The 20,760-nt window shown below is 61.4% G+C and overlaps 1 protein-coding gene and 1 long non-coding RNA gene across 3 annotated transcripts in view; one reads left to right on the top strand and one right to left on the bottom strand.

Annotated features, from left to right (window-relative positions):
• TBC1D22A (TBC1 domain family member 22A) overlaps window positions 1-20,760 on the top strand; it is a 308,080-nt gene that overhangs the window by 275,469 nt on the left and 11,851 nt on the right. The gene's annotated exons all lie outside the window — the stretch shown is intronic.
• Window positions 3,109-5,059, bottom strand: LOC308347599. The gene is made up of 2 exons (XR_013967261.1): window positions 4,555-5,059; window positions 3,109-4,085 (listed from the first exon to the last, which is right to left on the bottom strand). It is a non-coding gene; the product is annotated as an uncharacterized lncRNA (long non-coding RNA).

Genomic DNA, 20,760 nt, shown 5'->3' with positions numbered 1-20,760 from the left:
CTCTCAGGTACATGGAAGGGAGCATCAACGTTGGGGACCAGGGACCCCGGGCTCTGCCCCACCTGGCTAGGGACACTCTCTGGCCACTTTACCTCCTTGAGGCCCTTGGCTTTTAGGTCAGGGGCAGACGAGGAGGCCCTATATCTGGGGTCACAGTGAGATGGCTCTGGGCCTGCTTGGCCTTGTGGCACCCTGGCTCCTTGTGGGAGGTGTGGGGTAGCAGTGCTGGCCGGGCCGGAGGCTGGCCCATGGAGAGCCTGGCTGCTTCTCTGAGGGAGAAGGGCACAGCTTCCCTGGGGCACAGCGGCCAGCCATGCTGTGACCCCGGCCCGCACACGCCCCTGTGCTTGGGCTGACTCCCTGAGCGTCTCCTGGGAAACAGGTGATACGAGGAGACCGGCGCTGTCCCCAGTGACCCCATGTGGGATTCTCATCGCCTCCCTCCTGGGCTCTGCCTTGTAGGGGGAGGTGAGACAGAACGCAGAGTAAGAGGAGTTCATGACCGTGGGGGCTGCGTGAGAACCTGCTAAAGTGGGAGGCTCGTCACCGCCCCAGGGGTCACTCTTGAGCCCTGACTCTCGGCAGCCTGAGCCACATGTGCCTGGGAAATGGCCCTTGAGTCCCGGTTGGGGAGAGAGACTCAAAACAAATGAGCCACCTCACGAAGGGGCGTTGCCACTCTGCCGCCATTTCCTCCCCTGCCCCCCAGACGAGGACAGCGCCACCAGCATCCCCTTCCCGGGCCATGGGGAGGGTGCCAGGCAGCTTGTGCTCGTGAGTGCGAAGTGCCATAAAGGGGCTGACGCAGAGCTGTCACCCCCTGGGCTGGGGGACCACAGGTGGGAACAGCCCTGCAGGCAAGGGACCTGGGTGAGGTCGGGGGAGGTCGGCCCCGGGCCCGGTGGGGCCTCCTGTCTTCCCACTCTTCACACAAGAGCCCTCTGAGGGGGCGGCCCGGGGCTCTGCCACGTGGCAGGTGACCCCCGGAGGCAGCGTTCCTGGTGGTCTGGAAGATGTGTCACCAAGTCCCGTGGATCCTTCGCGCGCCGCGTTTTCCCAGTGCTTCCGGGAGCCCCGCGTGGTGCTGGCTGCAGACGTTGCCCGGTGCTAGTGAGGGGGTTCTCGCGGGGAACGGCCCGGGGCGGGCTGCCGGCCTTCTCAGGTCCCGCTCCCGAGCCTGCGATTCGCGGGGCCGGGGATGAGCGGAGCCCGTGCAGAGCACCGGGCGGACCCGGGGCTTCAGTGTCACGGGGTTGGACGAGCTCCTGGTACGAAGGTGGCAGCGAGTTGTAGAGGACTGCCGTAAGCGGGAGAGGACACAGGAAAACAGAAATTAAAGAGCCTTTGGCGTCCCGGTGAGTGTGGGGGAATCGTGTTTGTAATCCTGGCATTTTAGGACAACGAGTGCACCCAGGAAGGACAGCCCGCGTGACTGAGACCAAGACCCCAAGTCTCCAGCAGGAGAACATATCCGGCACGAGGCTTTAGAAGCCCCCATGCTCACTCTGCAGACCTGTAATGTGCCCCTTGGGAAACAGCGTTGCTTTACGTCATTTTCATAGGAGCAGAATCCCTTCCCGAGGCGAGCGGCTTCCCCGAAGCAAGGAGACTCCCCTGGTGTCCATCGGGGCCCTGCGGCGGGTGCCGGGGCAGGGGCGATGGGCTCTGCCCGCTGCGTTCGGTTTCCCTGAACTCGGGCAGGCGGTGCACCTTGGCTTCGGAGGCTCTCCCGGGCCGGTCCAGCGCAGCCCTCGGAGCCCTCCCTCTGGGCCAGGCCCTGCGCAGTCTGTCCCCAGCCTCCATTCCCCCGATGTGTGTGGGCTGGCTAGGGGTGACAGTGCTGGGCCCGGGACAGGGGGCTGTGGGGCTGGGGCAGGAGCCTGCCACAGAGGCATAGAGCAGGGCAGGGAACCCAGGACAGGCCCCGCGGAGGACAGCCTGCTCTGCAGCTGGGAGTAAGTCAGTGAGGCCCGCACTGAGCGTGCAAGGGCCCCAGGGGTGGGGGCCAGGGTGGGGTGGCAGTCAGGAGATAGCCCGAGAAGGACAGAGCCAGGGAGGACTCCTGGCCTTTCCTAACACCTAACATGGTGTCCCGAGGGCCGCAGGCATGGGGAAGAGGCCCGGGATGCAGCCGCAGAAGGACTTTGGGGCAAGGAGCCCTGAGGGAGGGGTGGGGGGAACAGACTCAGGGGACGTCAGGCAGCAAGGACCTAGGGACCTTGCGACATGCTGGGAAAGGGGCGGCCACGGGCAGGGGGCACACACGGGAAGGAAAAAGGCTGGTGGGATTCCCAGCAGGCCGTGAGGAGGACATGTTAAACAGAGCAGGGTGGGGGGAATGATGTCACGTGTGGTCTGAGCGGCACCTCTGGGCTTCATGGTGGGACGGAAGCTTCGGGGAGCTTGGGCCCAGGGCGCCTTCACTGAGGCCTTGATCTGTGTGCTGTTCTGTCTGTAGGTTAGACTTGAATTCAGAACCGTATGAAACAGACTCAGATGAAGCAAGCGCAGGGGGAGACACGGTGGGTCTGATTGGGAGCAGAGGGAGGTTATTGCGAGTCTAGATGCAGAGGCCGGGGCGGCCTGAGAGCTCCGGGCGGTGAGAGCTGTGCAGACCGTGGTCGCGTCTTCTATGTTTCTGTGGAACATTTACAGAACGGATCTTCTGACCTCAGCCGTGAATGTCCACGTCTGGAAAGCTGGAGTGACACGGGCTGTATTCGCTGAGCGTAACCCTTTCTGGCGAGATGCTAACGAAGTTGAAACGGAATAATCGGGCACTTAGGTGTTACGGAGGCTGCGCAAGAAGAAAGTGACCCTGGAAACATAGAGTGGCTTTTAGGAGCATGTGGGACATAGCGCACCTGGGGGCACAGGCGGCTGAGCGTCTGACTCTTGGTTTTGGCTCTGGTTGTGATCTCAGGGTTGTGGGATCGAGCCCCGTGTCAGGCTCCGTGCTCGGGGTGAAGTCGGCTTGGGGTGATCCCTCTGCCCTTCCCCCACTCATTCGCACTGGCTCCCTCTCTCAGATGATGAATAAATAAACCTTACCCCCCCAAATAAACCTTAAAAAAAAAAAAGAACACATGAGACGTGATGAACACAGACTCTCAGCCAACGTACTTTTATTATGTAAAAACATTAAAAATATACTAACCCTTTAACTCAAGAAGTTAGCTACGGAAAAATAAAGTCAACATGTGATAAAAGTGGTAAAGGGTTAGTATACATAAATGAAGGGTCAGGAAATGGGGTTCGTGATAGAACTAAGAACATCTTGGATGCCTGGGGGGCTCAGTTGTTAAGTGTCTGCCTTCAGCTCAGGTCGTGATCCCAGAGTCCTGGGATCGAGTCCCGCGTCGGGCTCCCTGCTCAGCAGGGAGCCTGCTTCTCCTCTGCCTGCCGCTCCCCCTGCTAGTGCGTGCGCGCTCGCTCGCTCTCTCTCTCTCTCTCTCTCTCTGACAAATAAATAAAGTCTTAAAAAAAGAACATCTCACTTAGAAGGCATGCACAGATGTCAGCGGAGCAGGCGGCCTTTACCACAGACCCGGACACGCGGGTGCAAACGGCTGTCCCCCTGGGTTTTGGGAAGGCAGAGTGCAGAGATTTAGGGAGCATAGAAAATGCCAGAATTGCCACAAGATGAAGGAGAAAAACAACCCTTGGCTGGACCCATAATTTTTCGATAAATTCCAACGTTTTCCAAAGTCTTACCTTTAAATACAGTTCTGAGGTCAGAACCCGTCTTTCCAGTGAGTTCTCCCAAACGTTCTAAGAAACTGTTGCCGTGTGCCCTGGGGCTTACAGAGGGAAATGAAGAACGGGCCTGTGTTTCTCAGAGCTGCCTGCCCTGGCGCTTCCCTTTTGTGGGTCCGTCTCACTCTGGATTGTTACTGACCTCTGTCCGTTCTGTGTGTCTGTCTGCACACCGAGCTGACCGTGTGCAACGCTGTGTGGTGAGGGCCCGCCCCGGCCCTGCTCACCGGGCTCCCTCGGCCCCGGCCCAGCACCTGACCCGGGAAGGCAGGAACGTCAGCATGGGTTGAGTAGAGGAATTCTGCATTTATTAACATGAAAGGCAGCCCCTGCAAGAGTGAAATTAGAATCTAGTTCCGCTTAATGGTAGAAATACCAATATCCTTGCTAAAGTAGCAGCAGATTGAACCTGTTAATAGATTAAGTAAAAATATTCCGTTAAAAAGTTTTCCCCAGGAATTCTGAACTGGTCTGCTCTTGACAAGTCCTTTGGTGTCAGGGCCCCACACGTACAGGGCTCCCTTAGAGGGCTCATGAGCCTCGGCATAGGGTCCTACTCATGGCCCAGGTCTGTCACCATGACATGGCAGAGATGTGCCGCTGGGTCTTTCGGGGGAAGGTGCCCAGGAGGAGAGTGAGGGGAGCGGGCTGCAGGCTCCTTGTGCCCTCCCCACGGGAGCCACGCGGAGCGGAGCCTCGTCTCTGCCCTGGGAAGCCCGGAAGACACCGAGAGCTCCGGGTTTTCAGTGGGGGCAGGTCACTGAGATGGGAGATTCCAGAAGCAAAGCTGGTGCTTACTGTAAACGCTGTACCAGCAGCGTCCGGGGGCTGGCACGGAGCCCCAGCTTTACCAGGGGGGATCACCTCAAGAGCATGTTCCGGATGCCAGCGGCCAGGCCCCTCGAGAGCCACATCTGCTGCAGTAACGCTTCTGCTCGCTGCTGGTGGAACGTCCTAGCCATCAGCCAGTGGCATTAGTCTCACGATTTCTTTTGAACTGTAGTAGCTTTTCCTGCATTTAGTAGTGAAAAAACAACTTTACCCTAACATAGAACTGAAAGAATCCTCATCTCAACACGCTGTAGATGTCTACGGTCAGTAGCCAGCAATATGTAGGGGACACTGTGGACAGTCCCCTCTGCATCGGCAGCACGCGTCTGTCTGGGGTACGATGGATCCGTGTTCAGCAGAGGCTCCGGGCTCCTGCCCCGTCCGGTGCCTGCAGACACACACACACGCCAGGGACATGAAGAACAGGTTTTCTGGACGCGGCGACTCTCCAGGAAGTGAGCTCACACCCGTACTGGTGTTTGCTCTGAAGGCCCCTGCCGCTTCCTGCCGGGGGAGGCCCGGAGCCTGGCGCAGGGTGGAGGAGGAAGGTGTCTGAGCCCGTGTATGTTGGGGCGGGGATGGCAGCCCCCAGAAAGGAGGACCGAGGGGAGAAGGTGAAAGGTCGAAGGGTGGCGTGAAGGGGGAGGGGCGTAGACTCTGGCCACCCCCCACCCCATGCCCCAAAACGGTTTCTGAAGCTGCTCGCGGTCTCTTGAGACCGTCCCTTTCCTTCGGCCAAGGTGCCGCGATGAGGCCTTCTTGTCTGCCGCGCGGCCAGCCTGTGGGGCGCTCTCCGTTGGGTGGGGCTTCGTGCCCTGTCATCTGTCCCCTTCCATGGGGGCAGGGTGGATGAGGTCATCTCTCGCAGCGGTGCAGGATCCCTGTCCAGACTGGGCCGCAGACCGGGACGTGACCTTTGAGCCCCTGCCCGGCGCAGCCCTGCACTTGGCAGGCCTCTCGGTGTGCGCCCCTGCAGACCTCAGAGATCTGGTCAGGAACAGCTTTGTGGGGCGTCTCGGACTAAGAGACAGGAACGCAGCAGCCCCCAAAGCTTGCGCTTCTCGGAGCCCGTGCGGGGCCCGGCGTGCAGGAGCAACCCGAGGTGGCCTCCCCGTGGCCTGTCTGCCAGTCGTGGGGGCCCGGGTGCTCCCCTCTGCCGCCGCAGCCTCATGGGCAGCTTCAAAGCAGACGCTCCCGAGCTCGGGCCCGTGTCTGCTCGGCCTCCGGGCCTCAGGCTCAGCTCTAGCTTTAGAAGTCCCTGCAGAGGCAAGTGGAGGGAAGCCGCGTGCGCTCACCTGGGAGGGCTTCGTACTCGGTCCGGGGGACGGCTGTGTGAGGCTGCCCGGGAGGTGCCAGCCCCTCCAGGAGGCTGCTGAGTGTCCCTGTGGGTCCTGCCAGCCCAGGCCTCTGGGAGGCCTTGGGTGGCGCCTCTGTCCGCTTTGGGCCATCCGGCTGTCCCCTTTGCCTGGAAGTCAGAGAGGTCAGAGTCCGTGCAGACGCTCCAGGTGGTTTTCCTCCCCACGCGGGGTGGTGGCCTGCCCGGAGCCGTGCGGGGTGCAGATGGAAGGATTCTCAGTGTCCGCTGCTCTGCACACCTTCACATGGGGTTCCTTCGTGCTCGCGGACAAGTCCTCGCTGCCCACGTCCCTGGCGCATGCCAGCCCCCTCCAGCTGATGAGTTCTCGGGCCAGACGTGCTCCCAGGCAGGGGTCCAGTCTCTGTCAAACCGGATCCGTCCCGCAGTGCTGGGCGCCCCGCCGTGGGTGGATGGTTCTGCACGGTTTGCGTTCCATCCTGTGTTCATTTGAAGCAGCAAATGTCACGAAATGCCAGAGTAAAGATCAATTGTCTCTTTCTTGATCATTTCAAGACATTTTAAAGACAAAATCAGGTCAATTGAAAGCTAATCTTCACATGGACTGTTGTGCCGTCGCGTGCTCCCGTGGGTGGCTGTGTGTGTGTGAGGGTGGGGCTTGTGTGGCCGTGTGTGGTTGTGTGTGGTGTGGGGTTTGCGTGTCTGTGACTGGTGCATGGCCCCGTGTGCTGTGGAGCCGTGCCCAGGCCGAGGGGCGTCCAGGGCCTCCACCCACCAACCCGGAAGGGGAGGCGGGGTGGTGAGGGAACAGCTTGGGAGCATCAGGCCTCAGTTTCCTTGTCGGAAGGGGACAGTGGGTGTACCCTGCCGTTTGAGCTCACGCGGTTGCTGGAGGGGTGCGTGAGGTCACGGACAGAGGAGGGGCTCGGAGCTGCTGTGCACACGCACGCGCACACTCGGAGTCTCTGACCAACCCAGCAGGGGAAGGAATTGATCCTGTCCTTTTGATCTCTGAACAACAGGCCCGTTCTTCGTTGCACGCGGAGATTTGCTTAAATGGTCACGAAGCAAACCCTCCTGTGTCTCCTGTGGAACCAGACCCCTGGTGCTTCCACTGTTGCAGAGGAAGGCCCTGTTTGTGCGGGGTTTCCTGTGTGGCTGAGCTGCACCCTCCCCGTCATGACGGCGGGTGGCACTGCCGGTGTCCTCTGCTGGGACGAGTCCAGGGGCAGCGGCCTCGCGGGATGTGCCTGGTGGGCGTCTCCCTGGGACAGGTGGTCTTCCCCGGCCCGTCCACCCTGAGCTGTGTGGGCTGGACTCAGATCCCTGATTGAAGGGACTCAGGCCTCTCCTTGCCCACCTACCTGCTGCCCATCCCACTGCCTCGGCGTCTGCCTCACGGCTCCCCAGTGCTCCCTGCAGGGGCAGCCTTGAGGGGTGGCAGCGGCCTTTGGCGGGACTCCATGATGGGGGAGGCGGGAGGAGCTGGGATCATGTCCTGTCCCGTCCTGTCCACTCCTAACCGCACTTTCCTGTCCCTGTCCTGTCCCCTGTTGCTGCTGTTGCTGTCGCCGGGATCTGCCTGCCTGGCCCCCGGCCCCTGATGCTCGTCCTGTGATTGTTTCGTTTGCTGTGATTGGAATTCCCCAGGCATTTTTTTGAGGGAGATGGGAGTCTGCACAAGACTGGAGAAAATCGATTTTCTCCTGTGACTGTCCTCAGACATATCTCTATTTTAACTAAATCATCTCTCTCTGTGGTAGGTTTCACTTTCCCTGTGGGATTGAGCTGGGGGCACCTGAGCCTGTGGGATCCCGGTAACTGCGGGGCAGCACGCAGGCCGCTCCCTGTCCCCGCCCCTGGCTCTGGGAGAGACAGCAGGAGCCCCAGCCAGGGCGACCCTCCGTCCTCCACGTTCAGGGCACTCAGAGGGAGGTGTGTGTGACAGGCAAACTCTGACTCTCGGCCCGAGTGGAAACGTGCATCCCTGACCTGCCAGCCCGAGAGTGGAGCTGGGGACATGTCCACACGTCTCCTCCAGACGTCCCGTGTTCCTCCTCTCTCCTGACACGACGCTCAGACGGATACTGTGGCCTCTTAGGAGGGGGTGCTTGGACTTTGTGTTGTGGGTCCTGTCGGTGAGGGGTCTCTGCTCACTTCCTGAGAGCCACACGTCCCGCGGGGGGTTCAGTAGGAGCCTGGCACCCCTACGGTAAGCAGGTGCCAGCTCATCATTTCCATGATGCTCGCTGCCGTCGGCGGAGGCCCTGGGCATCTCCATGGACTCAGGGAAACGAGCTCCACGGAGTGGCTCCCAGCACGGAGAGGAGAGGGCTTGGGCAGGAAGGCGCTGACCCCAAGTATTCTTGCCCCAATCACATATATTTCATGATGGTTTTTATTGTATAAAAGGTGTTCAGGTGCGTGATTTTTACTTCTATTTTCATTTTATTTTGCTGTAAGCAGGCTCCACACCCAGCACAGAGTCCAGCACAGGGCTCGATCTCACCACCCCAAGATCACACCTGAGCTGAGATCCAGAGTCGGGCGCTTAACCAGCAGAGCCCCCCAGGTGCCGCGTGTGTGTGATTCTTAAAGACAAAAAGTTCTAGAAGGCTTTTTACCAAGCATGGCCCTCTCCCCACTTCCTCCCAGATCAAGAGGCGGCCACTTTCAGCCTTTTAAGTCGTTCTGTTTTTGTGTTTATCTCTGCCGACGTAAGTAGCTGCTTCTTGGGTTTTCAGCTTTCATGACTTTCGGCAGCAGGAAGACCTGCCTTCTTACCGTCCACTGGCCGCCCGTCCTCCTCGGCGCCTCTCCTCCCGGAGGCCTTGCCTGGACGCAGACACACACAGACACACACAGACACACACAGAGACACATGCACACACACAACCCCGTGGGACCCCTTTCCCCCACCGGGGGCCCTGGCCGGACGCTGGGGCGGCTCCTCGTGGCCGTGCCGCTGTCACTCACGCGGAGTCCCCTAGGTCTGCCCCACACCCGATCTGTCAGCCTCGCCTAGGTCTGCCCTGCACCTGATCTGTCAGCCTCGCCTAGGTCTGCCCCGCACCCGGTCTGTCAGCCTCGCTGTTCGCAGCTGTCCTGGTTCCCTCGAACCATGCCCGGACTCGTCCTGGCAGCTCCTGAGACGTGCTGTGTCCCGGGAGGTCGATGGCAGGTGTTCTGCACCCAGTTGTCCTTGGGACCAGGGTCCCTATGCTTTGGGAGAGCCCCCTTCCCTCGGGGCCTGGCACTCCTGGTGCTGCTTGGTCTCCTGCTTTAGCAGAGCTGGGCCTCTGGGCCCCCCAGTCAGGGCCACAGCCGGGGAGGCCCGAGAGGAGCATGTCGTGTGCGCACTTGGGCAGAGCGTGGGCGGTGGTCGGCCTCTGCGGCCCCCGCTTTCTCTCCGTGCACCCCGTGCCGCCGCCCAAATGCCAGCTGTGTCCGTATGCTTCACCTGCCCCCTTTCTGCCAGCCCCTCTGCCACTCTCTGTCCTCCCTACCCCCTAGCTTGGGCGTCTGGTGACGTTCTGGTCGTTGTCCAGCCAGAGTCGCCAGTGAGCCGGTGTGCCCTGGAAGGCTCCAGCTTTTCCCCTCAGAAAACTCCGTACGTTATGAACGGCTGCTGCATTTCTCCCTGGGGTGCCTGTGGGAAGGTGGGCTTCGGTTTGGCCCGCATTTCTGATCCGTCCGAGTTTGATCTGTTTTGTTTGTATCTGTTCCATCATGCAGAGAATCTGAACAAACTAGAACCTTTGAAAGCCCAGGTCCCCGGCCCTCAGCCCCAGAAGTCCTGGCCCGGGGGCTCGTGGGGGCCCCCAGGGACACAGAGGCTCTCCCCATGTGGAACCACCAAGCAGGCGTCTGCTTGGCTCCCTCTGGCTCTAATATTCTGACCCCACTTACCTGCACGTGTTGAAGATCTTGCCGTACCCTCGTACTCCCTCAGGGGAGTGTCCTGATGGGCACAGTCGTGTGGCCTCCTGGGCTCCCTGTCCGCTTGCCGTGCCCGTCACAGCACCTGCTGGAGCCCGGCTGGTGAGACTGGATCCCCCAACCCCGAGCCGGTCAGGCCTCAAGGTTCCACTGCCCTGCTGAGCTGGACTGTCACGTCCCGGGGTCCGTGCAGCAGCCACAGCTCACCCTGACTCCAGGAAGCCGGCACGGCCCAGCTCCGCCGTCGGGCCTTCCACGACCTGGCCAGGACATGGCGCCCTCCTGGCTCGAGTCTCCTGCTCCCCTCCACCCCCCACCCAAGTGGCCTGCATTCCTCTGCACCTGGCCGCGCACCTCATCTCCTTGGGAGGCCTGCCCGGACTGCTGGCTGTCCTCGTCCCCAGCAGCTTAGTGCTGCCTGCTGGGAGAGGGTCGCTCCCCTCCTCGATGGGCTCGTCGGGGGTCCGGGCTGTCACTGCCCAGCCACATGGGACGTGTCAGGGATGCATTTGTGGAAACACCATGTTACCTAAGTGACTCATGTCAAGATAAGCTAGTGGTTGGGTTTCCGTTGGAATCAAGCCCTTGACCTCCCTGGGATGGACGCTGAGTTCGCCTCGAGATCTGGCCTCATTCAGGGCCTGGTATGTGAGCGTGGGGCCTGGGGGCCACTGTGGTCTCAGGGAGCCGTGTGTGCTCTGTGGGACTTGAGAAAATTGGGCTCTGGAAAGTGACCTTAGCAAATGTTTAGGTGGTGACGCAGCAAATAGCGTCCCGTCCATTCCGCTAACTGTGCAGCCTCACGGTTTCCAGATCTGCTGGTCCTTGAGCACAGACCGTGGGTTAGACTCCGTCCCTCCACGGCAGACCCCAGGGGCGCACAGGACGTCTTGGAAACCAAGACGCTTTTCACCAGAGCCCCTGGCAGCTAATCTCAAAGCAAAATCACAAAAATCCTTCCATGTTCTCCTTTAAAACGATGCTTGATGCGGCTGATGGCTGCGTGTCCATCCGCTCCTGGGGGGCGGGGCCTTGGCAGGTCCCTGGGATTCGTCCTTGGCCCACGGTCCCGGTACCCCCAGCCTATGTGTGGAACACCGGGGGCCGGCCAGCCGCGGTCCAGGTTTCAGTGTTTGCCAGAGGCTGCCTCTGAAGTCCCCGGGGGTCCCAGCTGCGCTGCGGGTGGGGAGATGCTGGGGCGCACCCAGCCCCGCGGGCTGCTCCCAGGACACTGCATCTCTTCCTGCAGTCGGGCCGTGCAGGCTGCTCTGGGCCCCGCCTGGCATCCCCTCCTGCTACAGGCAGGAAAGGCGAGGATGGTGAACCTTCGTTCCCACACTTGTAACCCCCTTGGTGCTCTTGCTGGCGGGAAACAGCTCAGGCTGGCTGCAGGGGACACATCCCCTGTGCCCCGTCAGAAACACCTGGGTCGTCAAGCCGACCTGGGATGTGGCTGGGTTCCTTCCTCCCCCTTTCACGAAGGAAGGATCTCCTGTCTAGAGGAGGGTCTCATCCCAGCCCCAGGTCTCAGTCCCCCTCCTTTGAGCCTGGGTCACGTGCCTGTGCCCAGCCCAGCCATCTGGCCCGAGCCGCTGTGAGACCTGCTGCAGGTGGGGCGGAGGGCAGCCGACGTCACGTCGCGGGTTTTGCCAGTGACTCTCTGCTCCTTTCTGCCTGTGAATTAGTCTTGCCATTAAGGAAAAAATTACACCCACCATTCAAATCATTAATTGAAAGGCCCTTATTATCTCATTAATGGTGTTTGATATCTGAGGCAGATAAACTTGGAGAAGCTCATCTGTTCAGTCCCTGAAGAAATGTAATTACATCTTGGGCCTTATTGAAATGTCTCACTCTCAGCTGTCACGCGCTGCCTGCTGTGCCGCGCGCCCACGGACCCCCATCAGATCTGGTGCAGAAATACGGTGGCGCCGGCCGGGGGTGGGCCGCCCGTGGGCAGTGCGGGAGGCCAGCCGTTTCAGGAAGGCGTGCCCGGCTGCCGTGCTGGCTCTGGGCAGCCCCCCGACTTCCAGCGCTCCTTGGGGGCCCTCCTCCCGTGGGCGGCCTCGCTCAGAATTAGCTTCGGCGGCGTGGCGTAGACAGGCTGAGACAAGGGACGGCCTTAGCCGCGAGGCTGGACCGGGAATCAAGTGAGAGCCACGTTCCCGAGGCTGTGTCCTCTCACCAGACCTGAGCTTTGCTGGTTGCTTGCCGAGCTTCTGGACCTTCTTTGTGGAACGAGCCCCTTCTGCCCCACGGTGGTTTTGTCCACTCCCCTGTTTTCTGTGCCCGTGTAGCCAGGGCCTGAGTGTCTGATGTGGCCGTTGTGCACCCCCGAGCCTCCCGGGCTCTCTGCTGGTGAGGGTCTCGGGCACGAAGGGGAGCCGCGGTCTGTTCTCGCCAGGCCTGTGCTCCGCCAGCACCGTCTGCACCGGAAGAGACTGGCCAGGAAGACCCGTTGGGGGCAGCTGGCCCCTGGGACTGGGCAGTGGAAAAGGACAGAGAGGGTGACGTTGAGGTTCTAAGATCCCCACTTCCAGTGGGAGTGAAGCCCCGCGGAGTGAAAGGACCGTGAGGGCGGATGGCAGCTGGGGTCCGTTAGGGCTGGCGCTCACTCCAGTCTCGCGCCGTCTCCCGCTGCCCGTGTGCCCCCGCCAGCTCCCCTCTGCGGGCTGCAGCGCCTGCTCGATCCCCACTCAGGGTCCTTCCCAGGGAAGGCCCATTTCGGTTGGCAGGGGACCTCTAGGGGTCAGGCTGTAATGTGCCTCCTTGAACCCAGAGCCTGCGGCCACAGGCACAGAAGGCCCGGGCCGCTCAGCAGTCCTGGGCTGGACCCTCCCAGCCACCACCCCGTGTGAGACCCTCACTGGTCACTTAGCTTCTCCCGATGTGACTGGCACTGGCGAGTTGCTCAGATAGCGTCAGTGAGCGGGAATCCTGCTGGAGGCCCACACACCTTGGGCCTCGCTCTTTCGTCCAGACAGAGTGACAATGAGAGCATGCTAGCCCCCCTCCCACCAGAGCCCCCGACCCAGACGCCCCCATCAGGGAGTCCCAGGGGCCCAGTGTCACCACAGGTCCCTTGTCAGAACTTCCTGTGCCCCTGCAGACTCCAGCACGAGGCACACGTGTTTGGCTGTGGGTCCTGGCTGAGGCCTCACCCCGGATGCTGACATGGAAGGTACACTGAGGGGACACGGAGCGAGGTGAGTGGACGAGCAGGAGAGGGTGGGCTGCCTCACGACCCATGTCCAGTCCAGAGAGCCCTCGGACTGCGTGGGAGGTTCATTCTCTTACCCTAATTAGTTTGAGGATTTTCAGGGCAAACAGGATAGGATTTCTCAATTCAATTTTAGGGTGTTTATTTTTTGTGCTAAAGGACACGGAAGTTGCATCGATCCTTAATTCCTCATGCAAAGAGGAAGTATTTGCTCATAGCTTATTTCGTGTGTCTGATTCTCAGCTGGGCTGGCAGGGGTAGTGGTGTCCAGCCAGGACCTGGAACGCTGGGGACACCCGGTGTGGACGGGCTGCTGCTGAGCCCCGGGGCCTGTGGTCACCGTGCTGGCCCTCGTGGCCACAGGCGGGACTCTTGCCGGCCCTTTTGAGGGAGCTGAGGGCCCCATCTTTCCTTCTGCACTGGGGCAGCCATTCCCGGGGCTCCACCTGACCTTGGGGAGGCTGGGGTGCCTCTACCGCAAACCCCGCACTCTGCGCCTCCGTGAACCTCACAGCCGAGACCAGATTGCTTCCTGTGTGGGGCTCCGTGTGTCCGCCCGTCGGAGGGTCCCAGCCCCTCTCAGGGTGAGTGCCGAGGGGGGGGGTGCTCTGCGGAGTGAGTCATCAGTGTCATGGCCGCCTCATAGGATTCCTAATCCCCCCCCTAGCTCGGAGGCTCCGGGTCCCCAGGGACACGGGAGTGACGGAACTGTGCAGGCGGAGCGTGTCCCGGTCACTCCCGGCCCCTCACTGAGAAAGAATGGCCTGGAGTTACAGCTTACGGAAGTGGCTGTGACGGCGTCTGGCCCTGCTTGCTGTGCACAGTGTGTGTGTTCTGACTGAGGGCTCGGGCTCCTGTCCCTGGACGTGCTCCCCTCGGGGACAGGTCAGGCAGCTGGGCAGCGTGTGTCTGCCCGGCCCGCTGTCCTTCTGGGGAGACTTTGTCTTTTCCTGTTCACCTGGTTGGTATGTCCGTAGAGCACCTCCCCGCGGGGACTTCAGGGTTGTAGGGGACGGTTCTGTCCCTCCAGCTGCCTTGTTTGACGAAAGCCCGCGACACACACAGGGCTGGCTCAGTCTGCCTGTCCCAGCTGGTGGCCCCGCCTGGACTTGGGCCCTGTGACTTAGCCGAAGCCGGGTAGGCCCTGGGTGCACATGGCTCCGGGCTTGCGAGTTGCCCTGCGGGGGTCCAGCTCCTGCGCTTCCTGCCAGCGGGGTCACTGCCCTCTGGGCCTCTGCAGGCAGCCTCAACACCCACAGTGCTCCCGTGGGAGGCTTCGCAGAGAGTGAAGCCGCCTTTCCCGGGCCTCGCAGGGTGGTGAGCCTGCCCCGAGGCCGCAGGACGCCCTCGCCGGCGCTCCGGCTGGCTTCCCGGCGCAGGACCCGGCGCTCGCCGCGAGGTGCCCACAGTGGGGCTGCCTCCACTCGGGTGCACATTTGTATTCAGGTGTTGCCGTGGGAGAAGCTCCGCTCCCAGTGCCATGTTTTATGTCTCCAAATAATCCCTTTGTAATAAACTTAATTCCTGCCCGAACATGCATACCAGCCTGTGCACCTGTCACAAAGTCAAATAACGTGACATCTCCGGTTACATTATCACTCTTGATTAGAGTCTTACTCCTAAATACCAGCCTGGGATTCTGCCGGCACTCCCTGCCACGTTAATATCTTCTTATAGTCGTTATCGGATGACACTGCTGTCACTCCGGAGATGGGTGACTGGGAGCAGCAGTGACACCCCAGGGGAAGCCCAGCAGTTTTAACACCGGCTGTTCTCCTTGGAGCGGCGGACGTCATTCCGAGCAGAAACCGAGCTGTGTATATGTAGAGATGAACTGAGAAAACCAGACTGCTCAGGCTCCACGTGGTGTGTGCTGAGTCGTCTCCTTCTCCAAGGCCCCGCTTCCCAGTTGGCGCCACTTATTTTCAGACGGGTCCCCTCCATCACGGCGAGTGCTGCCGCGAAGGGCCACTGCAGGAAGTGGCCGGTGTACCCGGGAGCTGCCCTGGCTTGGCAGCCGGCCAGGCCTAGAGGGGAGGGTGCTTCCGCCCGGCTCTCCCTCCCTGCAGCCCCCGCAGCCCCTGGGGCGCACGGCTGGGGGTCTCTGTGGCAGCTCTGGCCCATGCCCGGTGGCGGGCCAGTGGCCACGCGGTTCTCTGCACTGAGGTGTCTCGTCAGTGCTGTGAAAACGCGACCTCCCTGGAAAATGTGCCCCTTGCAGTTGCCAGCCCACGGGCAGCCTGAACGGGTGCTGATCTAGAGGGGCCTGGGGCTCAGACTGCAGCACTGTGCTGGTAGGGCTGGCCCCATCACTCCGTAGCCTGCACCATGGTCAGACTGCCTTGTTATACCCTGTCGCGGTCTCCAGAGGGAGGGGCTCACTGTAGGCCTCCTAGGAGCTGTCCCCCCAGGAGCTGTCCCCCCACTTTGGCTGGCTTCTGTGGGGCTCATGTGCCCTTTGCGGGCACACTTTCAGTCCTCGAAATAGCCCTAGCAGAGGGCTGTTGTGCCCGGATCTGGAGTTCAAAGAGATTGCCCTGGCGAGGGTCACACAGCTGATCCTGACCCCAGGGTAGTCCCGCTCCACACCTGGGTCCTCCTGCCCTCCGCCATTGCCTCAGGAAGCCCCTCCCGGCCTCCCCAGGGAGAAGTGAGCCCCAGGATTCTGCAAGAAGAAAAGGAACCCGAGGAGATCTTACCAAATGTCTGTGTCAAGGGGCTTGGTGTTGGCTTTGTTGCTTGTGTCTAGGGGCTTTCTTTGAAAAGTTGGGTAGTTTGTGGTGTTTCCTGAAGGAGGGAGGATGGAAGAAAATGATCGGGCCAGGGCCTTAAAGACGACGGTTTTGTGTGTCAGATTCCCTGTTCCCGTGCAGAACTCACCGGAGTCACACTGGTTAACAGTGTTGCTCAGTAACAGTGGTTCCTGCCACGCGATGTGTTCATTCTCGTGCATCAGTTTGATCAGTAATGGTGCTAATTGAACAGAAGCAACAGAAGCTGCCTGTGCGCCAGGCCCTCTGCTAGGCCCTGGGAACGCATACCCGAGCCCGCCGTCGCTAGGGTCTGTTGGCTGCTTGTGGAAGTAGCTACCCTCCAGACTGGAGGGGGGAGAACAGAGCCATGGGGCTCCTGTCAGGTCTGTCCCGGAGGTTTTGTTAATGTTCCCATCTGTTTACCTACCTGCCACCCACCCGCCCATCTGCCCTTCTGTTCACCTCCTTACCCACCCACGCACCCACCGTCCATCCCTCCATCTCCCTACCCACTCACTCACGCACCCATCACCTGTCTACTCACCTACCCATCCCCCCGTCCCTCCGCTCATCCGCCCACCCATTCACCTACCCATCCATCTGTCCGTCTGCCTGTCCACATCCATGCACTTACCCACCTGCACATTTATCCCTCCTTCCAGCCCATCCCTCCACTTGTCTACCCATTCCTCCATCCGTCCACCCGTGCACTTACTCCTCCCTCTGTCCGTCTGCTCATCCGCCCATCCCTCCCTGCATCCATCCATCCATCCATCCACTTCTGTCTTCACCCCCACCCATCCCTCCTCCCATCCAGCCACTCACCCACCCATCCCTCCACTCATCCAGCTACTCACCCACCCATCCATCTGTCCATCTGCCCGTCCATCCGTCCATCCACTCATCTACCCATTCCTCCCTCCCTCCCTCCATCCATCCATCCACTTCTGTATTCACCCCCCACCCATCCATCCACCCTCCCATGCCCCCTTCCCTCCACCCATCCATCTGTCCATCTGCCCATCCATCCATCCTTCTACTCATCCACCTGTCCCTCTGTCCACTCTCCACCCACCCATGCCCCCTTCCCTCCACCCATCCACCCACCCACCCATCCATCTGTCCATCTGTCTGTCCGTCCGTCCTCCCGCCCATGCAGAAGTCACATGTATTTGGACACACGCCCTGCTGCTCTCAGTTGAGCACCGTGATGTTTGAGTCCTGTGGGGCCTAGGCTGTCTGAGTCTTTGCGCTCAAGGATCTCAGTCAGGTGGTAAAGGCTGTGGTTGGATCCTGCATGGATCTGGATGGTCGCTGCCCTGTGGAGATGTTGTAGGAACCACACAGCTCCCCAGCAGGATGTGCTGGGGGAACAGAGTGCTCTGACCCAAGCCTTGGCCTTCAGGGGGACCTCTTTTCCTGGAAACCCTGGCTCTGCCTTCCTAGGGAGGGGCACTATGCAGGGGGTCATGACCAGGAGCCACCTCTGTCCCTACTCCCACCCACCCCACCTGGCCGGCTTGAGCTGGCCAGTGTCCCCTCTGTCACTGAGGACCTCAGTGGAGCCGGTGGGGAGAATCTATGCTGTTAACACGTCCGTGGATTGATGAAGACCTCCTTCAAGCCCATGGATCGCAGATCTGGAACACTTGGCAGTGACCTTGAGCATTCCTGACACATTCCTGGAAAGGTCAGTGTCCTAGCAGCAGACAGCATGCAGCCAGTGTTCCTCGAATCAGGAGGCAAGAGCCTGGCCTGTGTCTGCTTAGTTCTGAACTGCTTCCAGGAATAAGCTTGCATTTTAAGTATCGCCATCGGCTTCAGTGGATGCCACCCGAGATGCTGGGAACGCTGTAACCACTGCACGGAATGCAAGGGTTTTGAGTAACAGCTGGGCCCTGGGGTCTGTGGAGTCCCTTCCCGGCAGTGCTGCCTGCCGTGCCCCTGTCCCCTCCGTACCCTGGCTCTCTGACGGATGCTTGTGGGCCTGCACATGGGCTCTGCGTCCAGCCCGGCTGCTGGGACATGGAAGGCCCTGCCGGGAGGAACCCGCCCAGAGTTAGGGCCCTGGAGGCCTGGGAGGAGGCGTGAGGGCCCGCAGCATGCTGGTTGTGTGGGGAGGGCCTCGATGCTCTCCTCCTGGCCTCTTGCAAGTCAGGCCTTCAGGCGGAGACTTCCCAAGGCCCCTGGCCTGCCCCTCACCCCTGGCAAGGCCAGGTGCCCCAGACGACCATGTCATGGCAGTGCTTGTAGAGACCAGCACAGAACCTTCCCGCATGCCCGGGTTAGGGATGTTAGAAACTGTCACTGCCCTTGGCTTCTGTGGAAAGAGCCCGACCCTGTCTCCCTCCACCTCCAGCCTTCCTGAACGGGGCCTGTCCCCTCCGAGCCTTTGGTAGCCCCCAGAGTGTTGCACTGGGGTGAGGCCTGTGGGGGAGCTGCAGGGTTCCTGGGCTGTAAGGGGGCATTTGTGTTCTCAGAGCTTCTCCCTCAGAAGTGTCTGTCCGCCCTGCAGGGTTCTTCATGTTTGACGGGAGCCCTTGGGCCCTTCTCCAGAGGTGTGAGGGGCCCTTTCCTGATGCAGGCTTAGCGCAAGTGCAGGGGGTGAGGTGACGGCTTCTGTGCACCCAGAGCCCCCAGCCCCGCCTCAGGGGCTCTGCTGAAGGCTTCGGGACAGGAGGCCGGCCTGGAGGGGCCCCGGGAAGGTGGCCGCGGGGACCGGGGAGCCACGTGCCTGCAGCGGGCACTGCTCCCGTGGGCAGCGCGCGGACCTGCCCGCCAGCCCCGGCATGCGCCCTGTTCGGTGTGCCCACGCTTGCCCTTGGGCATGAAGGGTTGGTGCCTGTAGCCCCGGGGGGCCCCCCAGGTCTGCGAAGGTCCTGTCCTTGTGGGACTGCTGCAGGGGTTGAGGCCTGGTGTCTTGGAGTCGGGGGCGACGGAGCAGCTGGGTGCAGCCGAACCCGGGCCGTGCGGGTGGTGATCACAGCCAGAGTTGCTGTGAGGAGGGTCACAGACCAGGGGAAGGCCACGTGCGTGCCAGCCTCATTTCCACGGCAGCGCCATGGGGCTCACGCTCTCTGGATGTCCATTCCTAGCCGGGGCAGGCCAGGCCCCAAGGCCATCCGCGGTAGTGAGGGGCAGAGCTGGTCCGGGGCCCCGCCTGCGCGCCCTGCTGGCAGGCTGGTGAGCACCGTCTCTCACGCCCCCGGGACCCAGCTGGGGCTCCTGCGGGGACTGACCCAGGAAGATCAGGGAGGCGGAAGGACAGCCGCTCTGTGCTCTGAGGACCTCTCGGCCAATGGACCTGCTCGTCACAGGTGGTGGGACAACCACAAAGGCCCCGCTTGTTTCCAGACTCCCCCCAGAGTCGGTACCCCGGCGCGAGTGTTGGTCTCGGGTTGCCAGTGTGAGAGATGGTGCGGTCTCTTCAGTGTCCCTGAAAGCAGGCTGTTCCAAGAGCCTTTACTCTTACTTCTGGCCGCGCCATGGTGGAGTAGGCGCGAGCCTACTGGGGGTGTGCCAGCGAGCCCTGGGGGTGTGCAGAGGCCGCATTTAAAGCTTGGGAAGAGAAGCTGGTCCGAACTGGTGCGAACTCGGGTGCTTCAGGAGAGACAGACCAGGGCTGACCTGAGGTGCCCCCCGCCGGGGGCAGGAAGAACCCTCCTGAGGGGAGTGCACGGCCCACCACTCCATTGGCTGAACACCTGTCGCCCAGAGAGGTCACACCACCAACGTGGGGACTGCGGCTCCTGCCCACAAGGTGTCCTAGAATGACCCGAGAGAAGTTTAACAATAAACATGTACAAAAAAGAAACCGTACGACACGGCACGAAAAAGAAGGGAAACTCGGCTGCGGTGGTTTGGTTCTCGTGGGTGCGCCTCTGCTGGTGGTGGGGCGCACGGGCGTGTCTCACGGACCCGGCAGGACCGCAGGACCTCCGTCTCTGAGCTGGGCTCTCCCCCAGGGCTCCTGCACCCACTTTCCCCTGCTCCCAGGGAACATTCTTGTTTCACGCCTTCTGCAAGGCCCTCGCTTGACTTGGCTGCCCTGCCCAGCCAAAGCTTCCTGTGCCCGTCTCAGCGGGGGCTCTTAGGGACCAAGCAAGCAGGGGTGTGAGGGGCGGCCGGCAGAGCAGGTGAACGGTCGTGTGACTGGGGGGCTCACCTGTCTCTGGCCAGTGGGCGACTCGAGTCCGTCTCTTGCCCTGTCACCTGCGGGTGGGGGCGGGTCCCGGAGCGCTGGAGGCCCCTCTCGGGGGCTGTGGGAGGGCTGATGGCAGTGGGTGTGTCCGGGAGTGTCACCACCCTGAATGACACACCCGTGACCTGAGGGGAAGAGCCTCTAACTGGCTTTTGTGAGGTGAAGCCCGGAAAGCGTGGGAGCCTGTGGAGGTGCGTTCCAGGCCTCGTTGCACCTGCCCGATGGCCCTGCAGGTGACCTCCGCTTAGCTCTCTCAGGTGCTCTCAGAGTTCGGAAAGTAAGACCCTAACTGTTAGATGTTCAGCCCGACGCCAGAGCGCTTATCCTTGCACCGGGCCCCATTGTCAGTTCTCCAGAAGGAGGGGCTGTGCTGCTTGCGCACAGCCCTGCCCCGGTCCTGCCCCGGTGCCCCGGCCTGGCTGGTCCTGGAGGCCTTGTGCAGATGGGCGGGGCTGGGGACAGACCCTCGCTGGGGCTCTGCTGCCCCGGGGTGGGGGCGGGGGGACTTGCGTTAGCTTTGCTGCTGCACAGGGGACTCATTCGTTCAGCAGTGGGCTGAGCAGGGGAGGGGTCTAGAGGTGGGGCCGGGTAGCCGTGCCTCCCGGGGGCTCCCAGGCAGGGAGCAAGGGCAGAGCTGGCACGGGCATCACAGGAGCCCCCAGGTAGACGAGAGCGGCTGTGTGCTTGGTGCAGAGTCAAGGAGGAGGGTCCCATGAGGAATGACACTGGAGCTGAGACGCTCTCT

Source organism: Martes martes (genome assembly GCF_963455335.1).
Source record: "Martes martes genome assembly, chromosome: 8".
Classification (NCBI taxonomy): Eukaryota; Metazoa; Chordata; class Mammalia; order Carnivora; family Mustelidae; genus Martes; species Martes martes.
The sequence above is the reverse complement of the archived record's forward strand: the minus strand, read 5'-3'. Positions and strand labels throughout refer to the sequence as shown.